General features: G+C 36.1%; 1 protein-coding gene across 4 annotated transcripts in view; it reads right to left on the bottom strand.

Moving 5' to 3' along the window:
* Positions 1 to 14670, bottom strand: part of ADCYAP1R1 (ADCYAP receptor type I) — a 118131-nt gene that overhangs the window by 63953 nt on the left and 39508 nt on the right. The window lies entirely within an intron of this gene.

The following is a 14670-nucleotide window of genomic DNA, read 5'->3' as shown; positions in this document are numbered from 1 at the left end:
GCCAAGGAAAATGAGATCTTCAGTAAAAGCAGATAATGCTTCAGTGTCATACTTTCAGACTGGCACAAGTACAATACAATGAGGTATGGGTGATCAACTTGTAAAAAACAGTGTGGGCTTTATTGACTTTAGTGATAGTAGCACATTTCCATCAGTGGAGAATGTATGCTCACAGAACTGGAATTGGTGTACTTTTTCATCAGTTTCAATGGCAGGGAATCAAGCCCTGCATTTTCTCACAAAAATATAAGCCAGATAATACCATGTGTGGTAGATAGGGCAGTTTTGATGATACAGTGCTTGAAGAATTCAGTCAGTGTCAAACAACACTGTTATGATGTTACAATGATGGCATATGCTAATATTTAATATAATAATTCTTTCAAATTAAAGGATACAGCATCAGATTACATAATATAAACTAATAACCATATAAAATCGTGACCCTATTAGATAAAAATCTCTCAGCTTTGCCAGACACACCAAAATACAATATTACTGCAAAAATGCTCATTAATTCATCCCAGGATCTGGGAAATAGGAATCCTTTACATTTCCCCCATCTCCTCTCTTTTTTCCACTCCTACTCCAGGTTACTTCCTTTGCCAGATGAGGATCTCATCGCACGAGTACTGTGATTCACTAGAACCTCTCCAAAAGGCTCAAAGACTGGAGTTTGAAAAGTTCTGTGATACAGAATTTAACATATTAAAGGTGGAAGTCAAGATCACATTGAGCACTCCTAGATTTTATTGTCTTTGATAGACAGTGTCTGCCCATGTAGTAGGAACTGTATTTAACATGTAAATCTGAAGACATGTAGTCACAGGTTTATAGTTCACTGATGTATGGCACTGTACAAAAGTAAAGAATATGTAAATATCTGTGGTAATAAGACATTTGCTTACAAGAGGTGTTAGAGGCAATCAAAGTGACTAATGAGATCTGATAACAACCTGCTAGCCTTGCTCACTTAAATTAAATGGGTTTGGTAGTAATGGGGAAAGCTTTCTTATTTGATGGTTGGACTGCATGATCCCAAGGGTCTTTTACAACCCGAATGATTCTATGATTCTATGATTTCTTATTATTACTTCAACATCAGTTGTCTTCTAAACTCTGGGATAGCAAAAGATACTACAAACCAACCTAGAGAAATGCAAGGAAATCCTCATACTGCAGAAAAGGAAGTGTAGACATGGAATAAATATTTCATAGCATTATGTATCAAATTCAGCTATGTCAGGTGGCTGTTTTTGTGGTAATACCATGGAGAGCTAAAAACCAGCCACATTTAAAAAGACATTATGTGTTCATTGTGCTAGAAAGCTTTGATGTGCTGACATTGGAAGAGAGGGAGAGAGAAGCAGAGAGTCAAGTAATTTCCCTTAGTGACTAAAATAGGTGAACAATGGAGATTAGAAAGAATTCATTGTCAATGAGAATGTTGCCTGATTCTGCCTGGAAGAGTGTATTTAAAACAAACAATTTAGAAGACCAAAGAAAAGGATGACAAAAAAATTAAACAGAATAAAGGCCAGCATGCACAATCCCCTTACATTTGTAAACAATGATACAGCCAGCAACACCTGCTGGGTGAAATCTGCCCACGGAAATCAATGTGACTTGAGTGTGAAACTGCACAGCGGGGTTCTCCTCTGGCACTGATGGTATGTCTCCGTTGCCTTGTGACGTAGGGATGTCCAAACTAGCTTTGAAAAAGTAGATCAGATACTGCAAACAGCAAGGTGTAATTTCAAGTGGGCAAAATTCCCTGATTATTAGCATATTAGAAATCAGTAACGTAAATAAATAATTTTAAAGAAGAAGATTTCATGTGGGACAGCATGAAAAAAAAATTAAAAAATGGTGGTCTTGCTAATAGATGGTCTTAAAAACAAGACACCTTGCAGAAAGCTCAAATTCTGCCTTCCTTTCCCAAGTCTGCACTGCAACCTGAAGACTGAAACTCATATTTATTAAACATTGTGGCATTCATTTTAGCTAACGTAAGTGGTGTAATTCTTGACATCTGGTCCTGGGTAAGTACTTATGCCCTCTTCACAGACAGGCAGAAGAGTGCTTCATGTTATCCAGCTAGTTATATCATCTTTGATGGGGTGGATGATCCTCTGGGAGACCCTATTCCTCGCCACAGACTTTTGAGGAAATGAAAAGTGATCATTTAGCTATAGGATTAGTCAGGATTGGTTTAACTTCAGATGGCTAAGAATTACCCTTTTATCCTATTCAGCTAAGAAAGTTTCCTCTATAGTTCGTGGAGAGAGACTTTCCAAATAGGGATAATCTCATTTTAAGGTGTCAGTGGTGGTGAATCATGCTGTAAAGTATACTACCATCTCTCCACTGACTACACTCAGTAGAATGAGGCTAAGAAATAGCTTAGCCTAGACAGCTGCCTATTAAATGGCTGAAGCTCGTATTCCCCATAAGGTCTATATGGTCTTTCGGAGTAGACATGAACCAACTTTGCCCTCTGGGCAAAGGGCTTATCAGTGGCTGTGCAGCCTCTCTTAACCGCTTTCTGATCCTGAGTGCAGGAGTACAGCTAAGGGCTGGGACATGTTACTGCAGGCTGTGAACAGTGCCAGCATAGCTGTGCAGCTCCTGAGCAATTCAAACTACAGGCTGCTTATTAAAAGCCACATGATCAATCTATACATTTCTATCTCAAGCTTCTCTTTGTAAAAGGGAGATAAAAACTGTGTTTAGACTGTAAGCTCCCCATGGCTGGATCCACCTTGTGCTGTTCTTGTGAAACATACTTCAAAAAACAGTCCTGATTTCAAGTGAAAAACATGGATTTTATATGAATTTCATATGAAGCCCATGACACCTAAATTTAAATTTGTATTGTTAAAGCTGAGCATAGTGCCTCATATACCTAAAGATGGATCAGACTTGGCAGCTACAGAAAAAGATCAGCTCTTCCAGAGAAAGGCCAAATTTCATAACAAGGAGGAAACTACAGGTACTTAGCATTGCACAATCTACTTATGCATTCTCAGAATTATACCTGGTACTAAAAACGTTGTAGTCATCCTCCTTCTGTGGAGGTTCACACAAGCCTTGTTCCTGCCCTTTGGTTCAAATTAAGCCTCTCAGAGCAAAACACTTTCTCTCTAACCTGCTACTCTGGGCAACTGAAAGGCTCCCTTCTTACCTGAAACGTCTAGACAAGCAACAAGAGAAAAAAAAATTTCAAAAACTCAAATCAAGACATACTGGCAGAATAGCAGTGATAAAGAGTTCTTCTGAAATTGCTTACAGTCCCTTAGCTTCTTTTTCTCTTCTGTGTAGGGCTGTCTTAAGAGTTCCAGTTTTGATAGTGGCTAGATATAAAGAGAGATTTTAGGTCCATAGCTGAAGTTCACCTAGTTCAAGGAATGGACCTCACTTTAAATCCACTGAGAATAGAGCCTGTTAATCTTCCACCAACACTGAGTCACTATGTCACCAGGACTACATACAAACTGTTGTTCTCTAATTTGTGTCCTGTTTCTTCACGATGCCTCTACTGTAATACCCTCATTTACACTATATTTAAACCCTCTTAACAGCATCCACAATATCCTCCCATGTCCTTATCCTGTCCCTAGTGCAACATGTCTCCTTCTTGTTGCTGCTAGCTTTTTGGCATGAGAAGGTGCAAAAGCAAATGTTTTCTGAATGACAAGACCCTGTGTACTAAATTACTGGTCACTCATTCACTCCTCGTAATAAAGTGGGTTAAGTCCTACCTGTCCTTCTCTCCATGAAAATAATTGTTTTGACGTTTTTCTTGTACTCAGCACACCATTCTCACAAAACGTAGAGGAATTTGCAGCTTGGAGACTAGTACACCTCTGTCAAATGTTGCTGACTTTATTCGGTGAACTCAAAATTATGGGGTGAAAAAAGGAATGACAGGACAATAGACAAAGGGATTTGTGGATTCAGGCACAAACAGAAGAGAAATTACAAGAATTTGCAAAAAAATTGTTTCCTTGAGGAATTAAGAAAAAATACATAATTATGAGACTTCTGTATTTTTCATTTGTGGAAATAAAGGCTTGAGATGAAAATCCATCCTTTTGGCTTACAGCATGCAGTTTGATTTTCAGTTCCTCTCCTCATTTATTAGTTTAAAATATCACCTTCAAGGTCATATTGCCTTCAGGAGAGTAATATCAAAGGAAATGTAATGTTACAAGCCAGCATATTAAACTGAATTATGTGATGCACAATAACTTTTAAAGGGCATACTACATATAAAGCTTTACAGAGAGAGGGTGAATATGAGATAGGTGCTCTCTGTTCTTTCATAAATCTAGGTAAATACTAAAATAAATAAAAGTTTAAGTGAGGCCTGAGTATGGGGCCTAGATTTTAAAAAGTAATTGCCATTTCAAAATAATGGTATCTTATAGGAAGTCCTATTACAGAAATGATGGTTCTGTAAGTGTTTCAAGTTAGGAAGCAAACTCATAACACTGTCAGATTCACTAGCCTTTTCTGAAAGTCCAGGCCATAAGAGAACAGAAAAGAAAAATCAACTGAAATTCTAAAGTTATGAAAGGGGAGAAAAAAACTGAAGGAAGACATTCTGTATTGGAAAAGAAAATACTTGATCATGTATAAGGGAAGTCACTCCTTCCTTAAAATGTCTTATATACAAAACAGGCATGAAAGACCAAGTACAAGGGGAAGCTGGGTAGAGAAAAAGGAAAGGTTTTTCCTTCCCAGTTCTGCTCTCAATAGATTTTTGGAATTATTTGAACAAAGTCTATTTATTCAGCATATGTCATCTGGACCAGCTATTACATTAAGGATTTCTTCCTTTATGCAAATTTTACTACTGCTGCACTGAGATGCAACTTGCATTGTCTAACATGGTATTTGTTCACCTTAGTAGTAGAAACATTATATATGTAAATCTGGGCTTAGTTCTTCTACATTTCATTTACATTACATGCAGAAACACATACACCTCTGGAGTGTTTCTAAGATAAATTATCCTCTGGAGATGCATTTTTTTCTTCCACTGTTTAGAAAAGGAACCAAGAGAAATACTAACTTTAGGCTTCAAACAGCTGAAATTAGAGCAGAGGAATTCTACATGTATGGTCCAAGTAACTTGGCTATGGCTGTGTGAAGAAAAATAAACTGTAGTAAAATTTACCAGCAGTTGGTGCACCTTAATATTTTCTATTATGTTTCTCTAGATAACTGCTGCCTCTGGTATAAAGTTATGCAACACTATACTATGACTATTTAGAATCCATGGTTCATGGATAATTATATAAACTATGATAGCATTGATAGCATTTTCTGCTGGTATGTCATTATCAGTAAAGTAAGATTTTTATAGGTTGACATTTTCAGAGATCTAAGATGTACGTAGTGCAACACTTTTTTTTAAAAAAAACCCTATTAAAAATATCAGCTCAATTTATAAAAGAGAACATTGGAGAAAATTATTTGAGACATTTCACTTATCTACTAAATTAATCCTAGATTATATTAAAAACTAAAAATGAAAGAAACAGAAACAGCAGGTTTTGTGGTTTTTTTTGATTGGAATGATGGGGTTTATAGCATAAGAGCAGAAAAAGATGAGCTGAAGGTAGTGGACTTCAGCTCTCAAAAGATTAAGTACATTATGCTTTGTATTTGCCAAACATAAACTAGATTTTAGAACTGGGAGCTAGTACTTTTTAACAAAGTTTAACAGAGAAGATTTCCCTGTGTTCAGATGTTCTGCATTACTCAAGTACTTCGGTTCACCTTCCAACCACCTTAGGAGTGAGCTACACAAATTATAAATTCTATAACTCTAACCTTATTCCTACTATTTCGGTGGGGAAAAATGTAGATACAAATACACATGAATCACTGTTTGACCATGAACTGTCTCAGAAGTGAAAAGGGAATGATGATGTCATCATTGCAAAATTCAACCATTAGAACTACTCTCAAGAGAGTGAATTGTTCTTGTCTATGTCTCAAGTGAAACACACCTCAAAAGGAAAGGCTAATACTAAATTACTGTTTTTTTTTTTCCTTGACCATTTTATAGATAGCAAAGATCAGCTTTTAAATGACAGGAGCTGTTATCTATAATTAGAGAGTTTTAAACCTTTTTTCTTCTTTTAAAGCTGCTTTATTCTTTATAATCACAGGATATTTATTCTGAGCTCACACTTATTGCTGTTCTTGCTTTATTACCTGCCAAGAAAACCTCATCCAAGAAAATCTCCAGAATTCTTAAAGTGCTGCCACTGCCAACCTTAGGTGATCTTTGGAGAGTTTTAAAGGGAAACTTCAGTTTGGCAAAATATTTGGAGCAGTTCTTTTTACAGAGGAGTAATTCTAATTATTCAGAGGAATAAAAAGTCAATAACCTTTTTTTTAAAAAAAACCCTTTCGTTAAATATAATAAAAAGTATTGGCTATTCATCTAGAGAGTCACCACTTTGCTGTTCTGGAGGAAGAAACACTCTGTGAAATTACTCAAAAAATTGTGAGATTTTATTCTAACACTTCTGGAAGTAAGAATGACACTTAAAAGCTGCCAGAACCTGAGCCAGTGCCAAGATCACCAGCTGCAGATGATCTGGCATCACTCAGGACATGGGTTATGTGAGATCATGGGGTACTGCTGGAGGCAGCCTTGTCTGGCAGCAGCTGGTACCCCTTCTTTTATTGCTGGTGGCAGCTGAAACAACTGTCATTATCCTATGTCACCACCACAGCACTGTGACTCACCTCCTTCCCTTCTTAGGTGAAGAAGAGATCATGCGCTTTTCTTTATCAACTCTATCTTCCATTAATTCTCCAAGCTGAGAGACAGGGGAAAAGGAAGGCTATTCCACCAGTGCCTAGAAGTCTTTGCAAGCATCACAGCACAACATATCTTAATCTTTAAGTGCCTGGGATCAAAATAATTTCTGGAAAGAGCATAGTAAAAAATACTGGCTGAAGTTTGAAGAGATAAGATGGAGTTTGAGAAGATGGTAATGAAGAACCAGAAAGTTGTGTTCCTCTTCCACAAAGCCTTACCTTCCTCTGTCAGATACTTCCCCTTCACAGGCACAACCTACTCATAAAAAGCACAATGGGGTGGAGTACTATCAGCTGTGTCTTACCTTTTTGAATAGTTTCAATTAACAGTATTAACAATCCTACAATTGGTTGTAGTGATGGAGGAGCTGTATAGAAATACATATTATATATTTATAAATATAGTATATATAAAATATTATATATAATATCTTTTTTCCTCACAAGTATTAATGTGCCTCACAGCAAACCCTGGCTTTCAGCTAAGGCTGTAGGTAAGAAATCTGTCCAAGATATAGAGCTGAACAGTTTATTGTCACTTTTGCCACCCATGGAGAGTAGTAATATTTGGGATTTATGAGTCTGTGAAGAAGACATCTGTAAAGATCAGTAATATAAATAGTTGCCATGGATACAGAGAAAGTATAAATTTTTTCAGCATGTCTTTTTTGTGTTTTGAAGTCTGCATTTTTTTTGAGGATGAAGGGAGGATTTAGTTGCATGGAGGAAAATGAGAAGAAGATTTACTAACAGGTCTCTTGAGCATTGAGGTTTCCCAGTAGTAAATTCAGGGCTTCAAATCTGTCATAAAAGAAAAAAATTATAACATATTCCTTTGATTTGTTAGTTTCTAACTAATCTCACAACAATACTGAAGTGGGACTAAAATGGGACACAAACCTTGAAATAGTCTCTGGGTATGGGGTTACACTTCAGTCTTAAGAAATCATAATGTTGTAGAACAGGATTTTCAATGGGACTTATTTAGGCAAAGCCTGAGGTCAGCATTTATCTGGTCAATAATATTTGTCAGGAATTTTGACCTGTTTCTTAATGGATAAATAAGCCAAACAAAACAGATAGGCATTAAACAAATGAAAATAGGAACCGACCTAAAGTCTGTATGATTGATAATTTCAAAACTTATATTAAATTCTGTAACAATAACATTGTTTCGTCAAAGGAATTTATGAATTATCATTATTTAGATTTCATGGTAGCTCTGAGGGTAAGAAGACTTTCTGCTCTTTTTACAGCTGGAAAACAAAACAAAACAAAATAAATGGTGATATTGAAAGCTAAATGCTCTCCAGAACAACAGTTGTAACAGAGCTCAGAGGCAATCTGTCCTTTCTCATTCAGGCTCCTGTCCTCCCCACTTTCTTGCTTTTCTATTGTTTATAAATAGAGTTATCTCAGTGGAAAAGTCATGTCTGTAGTAGAAGATAACTTATAATAGAACTTGGGCCAAGTTCATTCCTGATGTAACCACAGTGACGCCAATGTGGATACTCTTGAGACGCATTTATTCCTTGTTTATGCCTTCAAATCTTCTGAGGATGAGAAATGACTGAATTAAATAATTTAATTTCTTCCAGTGTGCAAATTCCATAATCTCTCCTGGAAATTGTTCTAGTGGTGAGTCAAGCAATTCGTTATTAGAGCCCATGGAACCTTATGATCTAGTGAAGGAAACAAAGGAAATAAATACATTATAAAAAGCCAGTTTGTACTCTGTTAAGAGGCATGTTAACACATTACATTTCATACTCCTGAACAGCAAGACAGAAGATGTATTTTGTTCAAGCTTTTGAAGAAATTGAAAAAGATATCTTGAAGGAAAGGTGTGATTCAATAACAATGTCAAGTTTAACAAAGCCAGTCTCCTGTTTCATATTGAACTTCTCTGACTACCTGCAATGTATTCAGAGTAGAAAAATAACACTGAAAATTAAATGCAATCCAGCCTCACAAAGATTTGCATAAACCTGGGAAATTTTGGTCAGTATGAAATAGTCTAAAGGAAATTATATTACTATTCAGTAAGTTCCCAGCTACTAAATGCCTTCCTGTCAAAAGTAAAGATATATAAAGATACAGGCCTTGACCTGGGCAGATTACAACCTGAAGTCAGTGAAAAGGCAGTGCAAAGCGTATCAACAGATGAAAAGAGAGGTTGAGGGCATGATGAAGAAGGGTAAAGGAGATGCTAGTGAAACACAGAGAACGATCATGATAATTCCTCTGGTAATGACCAGTGGATGCTTTCCTTTTTCTCTCTCTCTCTTTCTCTCTTTTTTTTTTTTTTTTTTTCCCCTGGAAAGATTATTTTCCTGCAGAGAGAGAAGAGGAAGAAAAAGAATGGAATGTAGACTGGGAAGGAACCATCATTGCCATCACACCCAGACCAGCACTATCATCAGCAAGCAGAGGCCTTATAAATTTAATCCTGAAAAAGTAAATGTGTACACACTGCTCACAACTCTATATTGTGTAAACTACAAAATACAAAAATCTTTCAACAAGTAAAGTCCAAAAAACCAAACCCCATAAACATCATAGTGACACATAGAAAGAGGATCAGAAATATTTCTGGTGTTTAGATACATGAAACATTAGGTGAAAAAGCCAAGAGAACTATAGGAAGTGGTTTCAGGAAGGTGCAAAATGACAGAGGTGGTAAAGCAAAGTCTGAACTGCTAGAGACAAGATACTTCTCCTTTGCTTGTCTTTAGATCAGAACAAGTGTGGTGGATCTGTCTTTATCTAAAGGCTGGAAAGATACAGGAAGGAATGGGAAGGAGTCATAGAGTGCTGAGGCTGCCATCACTACTTGACAATTTATGGTAGAGGACCAGTAAAATCAGTAACATATAGAGATATGCATCAGTCCTCCAACACTGCTGGTTTAGTCACTACTTCCATAAAAGCCATTACAGTAGTCATTGCAGAAAGCAGTATTTTGGGAAGAATGTGGATTTTTACCATATTTGGGAAATAAATATCTGCAGATCCTAATTTTCCTTTTGCTTACTCCTGTAAATGAGGATTTAATTCCAACCAAGTCAGTGAGTTTCTCCGTGTATAAAGCTGCTATAAATCAGAGACTAGTTGGCTTAGAGAATTTAGAGGTGGGTTTAAAAATAAATATGAAAATGAATTAAGTATATTGTTCCTTCTTCCTCTCTTCTTACTAGAAAATGTTAAAGATGTAGTAGGAAGATAAATTGTTCTGGGGTGTTGCTCACAAATATGTGTGGGCAGGTAACTGCACTCCCATCTGAAGTAATAAATAACTATGAAAATTTGCATACATACAGTCAATATTCTTTTACTGGTGGTATTTATTAGAATGTGGAATAACTACGGAAAACCAGAAAATAAGTCTAAAGGGACCTGTGGAGGTCATAGAGTTTATTCCCTGCATCCAGGCAAAATAAACCATAACTAAAATATCTAAAAGGAAGTTTGAGAGTTTTCATTGTCTGTGACGTTCTTAGTAGCTGGACAGAGGATGAGAAAAGTACTTTATAAGGCATAATTCTGCACACTCAAGTTATAGAGTACAGATCCAGAAAGTCCTTTAGGTTTCAGTCATTTGATAATTTTGACTTGCAGGGACTGTGATAGCATTGGTGTCATATATAAAGATGGTAAAAAACTTCTTCATGATACTCTGAAAGTGAATAGATGTTGTACTACTTAACAGATATAAATTAAGCCCTACTGTAATGCCCAGTTGGATGTAGAAGTTATTTATAGGTATAAGTATGTATTTATACAGGTATAGAGTATAAGAATTTATTTACATATGCCGTCAGATAGATTACTCTGTCCATAGACTAAGTGTTTAGGGTAGGTGTAGAAGAAAAATTCGAAAACACACAAAAACCCACTCCATTTGTAACACAAGTGAGAAATCTTATTCATGTGAATAGTTGTAATCATAACATTTGAACTTTTCTTTATCATTTCTCAATCCAGAAGAATAATGGGAAACAAACCAGTGATTCTGGTATATCCTGTATGAAGACAATTATGAAATAGTTCTACTGACTGGGAGACTGTATTTAATTTTGTTCTACTTTATTCAATTATGATAACAGTGGGTTCTGTTTTAAGTAGTTTGCAGGTTAGCAGAGGTGGAATTATATTAGTCATTTGGCTGTATGACCAAATACCTGGAGCAGATTCAAGTACTTTCATGTCTTGGGAACAAAGACAAGGCATGTTATCAAAATGTATACAACAGTCTTTCTGTACATTTTACTTAATTGATTGTGGTCATTATTTCAGTTTGGCTTTGCTCTTTTCACATGGTTTGGGCATACTCTTGTTACACACTCCAATAGTTGTTTTTCTCTTCTAAAGCATTTCATTGTGCATTGACTTCTATTTCCAGTATTTTTTTTTTTTCACAGAGGTCCTGGTTAGTCACTAAATTATGGATTATTCTGGCCTTGCCTTTTGCATTTGTCATGATATTTCTAGTTGCACTGTTTCACTGTCCTTGCTTCCTTTTTTTTTTTTTTTAATGTGAAGGAAACAAACCAACCAATTCTAGCAACTGTGTGAGCATGAAATGTATAGCTTGAGTATTAAATGTGAAAGCTGCTATGTAAAGGCATTCAGAAAAACTGAAATGGCTTTTAGGGTTATCAGAAAGGCAAGAAAAAGGATCAATAAGAGCACCTCCATGTGCTTGTCCACAAGACTCAACTATCTGCTCTTGAATGTGAAAACTGCACCATCTAACTTCATATATGTGCCTTACCTGGCAAAGGGTAGGGTTCTCACTTGGTTTACTCAAAAAAAAAAAAAAAAAAAAAAAAAAAAAAAAAAAAAAAAAAAAAAAAGCTAGAAAATAAATTGGTATATGTGAATTATGGAGAAAGAGGAAACCCAGGACTGGGAAGTTAAATAGGCAGCTAAACTCTTTGAGATTATGGATATACCTTGAGTGGGACTCAGCTTGCATATTAAGACATGTTAATTTAGATGTTTTAATATGTAAACTGAATGTAAATCTCAGTATCTATACACTGTACAAGGAGTCTTGGGAGACTAGCCAGATAATTAGCCAATAAATTAGATGTCTAACATCCAGTGATACAACTGTTCCCCCAGGAGGCCATTTTTCCTTAAATACAAAGCCCAGTACAGTTCTCTCTTTACTGAAACATGCATTGAAAATGCCTGTTGACTTCAGTGGGAGCTGAGGTTGCAGATTGAGAGCAGCAGAATTACACCTGAAGAAGAGCAAAAGCTGTTCCTGTCGCTGGCAGCAGGATCCTCCCACCACCAGTTGGTATTTCCTGCTCTTATTTCGGTAAAAGGTGTGTTTAGTTTAAAGATTATCAAAAGTGTGATTTGTTAGTGATCTTTTCAAAAAACAAGCTGGTGGTAGATATAAATACATTGTTAGCTGGGAGGTGAGTCTGTCTGTTTCTGTATAGCTTGAGGCTCAGAAGTACTCATGATAAAACCAAAAGTGACTCTAAACTACATGTTTACAGTACAGTGCAAGAGGCAGGTAATTACTTTTATTCATCTGTAAATAATTTATAAGACACTATATATTCATCAAGCTGCCAAAATCATGAGGCTTCATGGCATCCAGGAGCAAAATTCAGAAATGAAAAGAAGAAAGAACGTTTAATTTAACTGAGATCAACCTGAAGTCTGGATGGCAAGTTTTCTAAATTCTATTAATTTCTAACCATTTTGGAGGAATAATGCATATATTTGAAAAAATGAACAAAACCCAAAATCTGGCTTAAAATTGGACTCTGACATTGAATGTTCCTGTGGATATGAAATAAGGAAAAAATCAGATCACACGTCAGGAGGAGAGAAGATTCTAACTTACTTATGAAGTGTCTGAAATTAACAAATTATTTTAAAATAGATATCAAAGATAGGCTAGTTGAATCAACTTTTTACTGTTTTTTATTTTTTTCTTTCATAGGTATGGAGGAGCCTAAATGTCCACTTTAATCAAGCATTCTACTTTCAGCCAGATAACGTGAGATTAATTTTATTTTTAGGCTTCAGTGTGGTATTGCTTAAGTATTCCTGCACTACAGAATAGACTATTTCTATGGTGGAATTCATATTAGAACATGAAATCTCAAGCTGGGAATAATAACAACAGCAAAGGCCAAGTTAATTTTTTTTCTAGTATATGTGCAAAATTCTTTCTAGAATGAAATATTTCAACACATTAAGTTTTATGACCCCCAAAAGGAAATATGAGTTCTTCTTTGCTTCATTTCTTTTACAGAAGGCTGGAAAACTGCATGAAATTGAGAGATCTTTACTTTTCCATTTCCCGTCCCTTCTATTTCATGGGAGGAATTTGGGGAAGGAATTGCACATTTTCTTTTCCTCCCTTTTCCTGGGAGCAAATTACTATGCACATTCTGAGTCAGTAGTGCTGGCTAACAGCTCATGGGCAAGGCCAAGGATCTCCTTTTTCCCACCCCCATCCTCCCTTGCCCAAAAAAAAAAAAAAAAAAAAAAAAAAAAAAAGAATATTTGACATGCAGCTCCTGCTGCCTTGTTCTTTCAGTGATGGAAGAGGCCATGATGTTCAGAGATACTGCAGGGGCTGCTCCACTTTCTAAATCTCTTCAGCATCCTGCAGAGATTGTAATTTCCAACATTAGACTTAAGTGTCTAATGAAGTAGAAATATGAAGAACAGTGGAAAAAACAGGGCTTAGTAAGGACTCAGGGAGTTGCTACTTAAGGTGTTATAATGCACATGTTACTTTGCAGTTCTGCTTTTGAAGGTAAGTAAAACTGATTTATCTAATTTTTGTCACAGTGAGAGGAGTACATACAGATATTTTTCTACCACTTAGCAGATGGAGTAGTTAATAACTTATTATAATACTGTAACTTGCTTATCTGTCTGAAGATGATTTAACTTACTGTTCTTCAGTTTTATTTTGCTGAGGAAAAATCAATATGCAAAACCTGTCAGGAGTCCAAATTATTACACTTATTCAATTGCATGTATTATTGAGTAGGCAGTTTCCTGTAATGAAGTTCTTGGCTTAAATTTATAAGGTATATTAAGAAGTAGTGGATGTAGCTCAGAATAAAACAAAAAATGAAATTGTATGGTTGGACAATTTTAGTCATTGGCCACCTATGTGAGAATATCAGTGCTTGGTGAAGTCTCATAAGAAAAAAGCATTTAATGGTAAAGAACAGGCCAAGGAGAATCTCTTGAGTCTTTGGTCTAACAACACTTGACCCATGACTAGAGCTTTCCAAGTGATCCTACAATATACACAGACACCAAAAGCAGAAATTCCAGGTATACAAAATGTGGTATGTCAGAATGTTCCTCCGGACACATTGGTGGAAAGTAAGTGATTCTTAAGAGTGTACAGAAAATCTTCCAGTTGAAGTTATTAATGGAGTTTGTTCTAATCCCTTCTTGTTCCCACCACATTTACCATTCTCCCACTAATGGTCTAAGGACAGGCAACCATTCCCATTAACAAACCAAGCAGTAATTGGCAAATGTGCTTTCCAGAGTGGGATTCAATGGACCAGTTGCCAATATCTACATTTGAATACACCTCAAAATTTTTGTAGGAATAGATAGAAATAGGCCATTCCAGACAACAAAGTCTCTCATCTGAAAGCAGACATTTGAAATAGGTCTGATGTATCATTTCCTCAAAAAAATCAACTTTTGTCCATTGACTGTGAAGGCAGCTTTGTGACAATAGCCAAGATAAAAATACTTATGGCACGGAAATCTCAAGTTCCACGAGAAAAACTCCATGCTGTCTCACTACTAACCGCCACC

The sequence above is a fragment of the Athene cunicularia genome (genome assembly GCF_003259725.1).
Source record: "Athene cunicularia isolate RWA chromosome 2 unlocalized genomic scaffold, athCun1 chr2_part1, whole genome shotgun sequence".
Classification (NCBI taxonomy): domain Eukaryota; kingdom Metazoa; phylum Chordata; class Aves; order Strigiformes; family Strigidae; genus Athene; species Athene cunicularia.
Note: the sequence above shows the minus strand (reverse complement) of the source record. Positions and strands in the feature narration are given on the sequence as shown.